Consider the following 2,500-nt stretch of genomic DNA (forward strand, 5'->3'; position numbering starts at 1 on the left):
TGCATTTCAGTTATTTTACTGTCGTTTTGTTCTCTTCTACCAAATATATTTTACTAAACATTGACATTTAGTTCGATATTTGGACGTTTTTATATTTATTCCATTCAATAAAAGTTGATTTTGATTAGTCCTGCGTGATTTACTTATCAAGAGATAGATTCCGAACAAAATTGAACCCGATTGAGTTCGATTGTGTTCGATTATGTTCGATTGGTTCGAAAATCGAACTCACAGCAAAATAGATGTTCGATTTTGTTCGATTACCGAACCCAATCGAACGATTGGTGTTCGATTGGGTTCGATTGATTTTTGGTTCGATTTTGTTCGATTGGATACCCCGGAAATTCGCAACTTTGTAACACAACACCGCTCCAAGCCAAGAGTCGCGTTCGCTTACACTTTATAAAGAATTAATTCATGCAGTGAACTTGGACTGCCTGTGGTCTCAGCAAACCAATGCACATTTTATTTTCAACATTTTATACAGGTCTGCTTTTACTATTTGGGGAAAAAACTTGGGGGACACGGGCGTCCCTGCCCCCTCCCCTTGCTACGGCACTGCTAACAAAGGACTAATGGTTTAATTGAAGAATGTTTTTGATTGTCCCCCTTTTGGTGTCAAGAAAAGGTACCCTTGGACAAAATCGCTATCTTCAGGATTTCTTCCTTTTGACAAGCATGTAAAGGGCCTAATCCCCGGGGGGGGGGGTACTCCCATATGTGGCCTATATAGGTATGTGCCACCCGATAGGGTATGGTTTTTGAGGTTCTCAGCCCTTAAATAGGGTATCATTTTTGCTCCTTTTGACAATGTGTTCCCAGTGTGATCCTTAGATAGGGTACCTAAATTTTATTAGCTAAAATAAACGCCCAGCTAAACGAAAAAAAGGTATCTTAAAACTGAATTTTCTGTCCAGGTATTGGTAAAGCGATTTTATAAAGATTTGTGTCTTGCCGTGCGCGGTTAGCCGTTATTTGGGTCGTCACGGAATGCTTCTCCTCCCCTTGAAGAGGGTGTCATTTTTCGGTTTTGGGCCTTAAATAGGGTATCAATTTTCGCTTTCTTTATCCTTAAATAGGGTCAGGGTTTAAGAAACTTGGCGGCCCCCCCTATCCGAAATTATGGGAGTACCCTCCCCGGGGCCTAATCAAACCAGTTTTGAATAAGAATAAAAAGTAAAGAACAAAATCAATGGGACAGGCTGTTCATATTTACATTTAACCTCACATAAACCAACACTAAAAATACCGTACTAATATTATAAAGGTACACAACAACCAATAGATCAAAAATTAGTTTTATTTTTAAAGAAAAAATTATCATTATTGCTCTGATTAATGTCAAGGCAAAAAGATATTACAGTAGCTGTATTTACAAAGTGACAGAGCTTAAATTTTCCACCAGCGTAATTGATATTTACATGCATTTTACAGTAATACATTGCAATATGGAGATTCAATATGTACAAGTGCGCATTCAACAAAATACTACTAAGGATGGTTTACATGGTATGATTTGTCGGCCTGATTTAGCCCAGATTTGACAGGAAAATAAGTGCGCAGTTAAACATCAGCCTGATTTTTAAAAATCTGTAGTAGTCCCACAGATTTTAGAAATCAGGCCAATTTTCATCCTGGCATTTTCAAAAAAGGCAAAGAAAATCAGGCTGACGACTTGCAATGTGTAAATTTGCTTTGAAGAAATCAGGCCAACAAATCATAGTGTGTAAACGGGCCATAATCATACTTGTTAACTGTGATATAATATTAGCCAACAATATTCAACAAGTCCATACCTGGAAATGAACATAAACATTCACATGGAAGTGAATTGAAACAAACTGCTCTTCTACTCTGTTTCCTTTCACCTGATTGTAAGGGTGACCCTATTCGGCGGAATGACGGAACGGCACGGCGGAATGGCGGAATATCCTAAAACGCGGAATGACGGAAAATCCTAAAACGCGGAATGACGGAAAATCCTAAAACGCGGAATGACGGAAAATCCTAAAACGCGGAATGACGGAATATCCTAAAACGCGGAATTGTGAAACATTAAAAAAAAGAAGCATTGAACAACAGCAACAAAAACAAACAAACAAAAGGAAAATTATAACTGCTAACTTTCTCAGACGACGATTAAGGCTAAGAATGTCGCTAAGAATGATTCAGGTACTTTAACTTGTGGATATTCGTCGCTGTGACAGAAAAGCCAACTTGTTTACAGCGGCTGCTAGCAGTAGAAAATCAGAAAACAGTAAATATAACCCATAGACGAAGGGTTCTTTACATATCTTTTTTTAAAATCCTTCGAGGACGTCGATCTCGAGCCGGGATTTCGAGGTAGGATACTCGAGTGATCGACTTGGAGGATTTCATAAAATTACAGCCGGTTGTCGTCCCGCTCGAGACAATGAACGTATAAAGCCGAAGTACGCTAACGAAGCCGTTAGAAAGAAAACGAAAGGGCCTGAAATTAACTGAGTTTGTACTGAGAAAT

General features: G+C 38.7%; 1 protein-coding gene across 1 annotated transcript in view; it reads right to left on the bottom strand.

Moving 5' to 3' along the window:
* Positions 1 to 1,282: 1,282 nt before the first annotated feature.
* LOC144666509 (E3 ubiquitin-protein ligase RNF19A-like) overlaps positions 1,283 to 2,500 on the bottom strand; it is a 10,094-nt gene continuing 8,876 nt past the window's right edge. Inside the window, exon 7 of the mRNA XM_078527932.1 lies at positions 1,283 to 1,868. The gene's annotated coding sequence lies outside the window, so the exon portion shown is untranslated. The remainder of the gene's footprint in view (positions 1,869 to 2,500) is intronic.

The sequence above is a fragment of the Oculina patagonica genome, chromosome 9 (assembly GCF_052425735.1).
Source record: "Oculina patagonica isolate OP01 chromosome 9, crgOcupat, whole genome shotgun sequence".
Classification (NCBI taxonomy): domain Eukaryota; kingdom Metazoa; phylum Cnidaria; class Anthozoa; order Scleractinia; family Oculinidae; genus Oculina; species Oculina patagonica.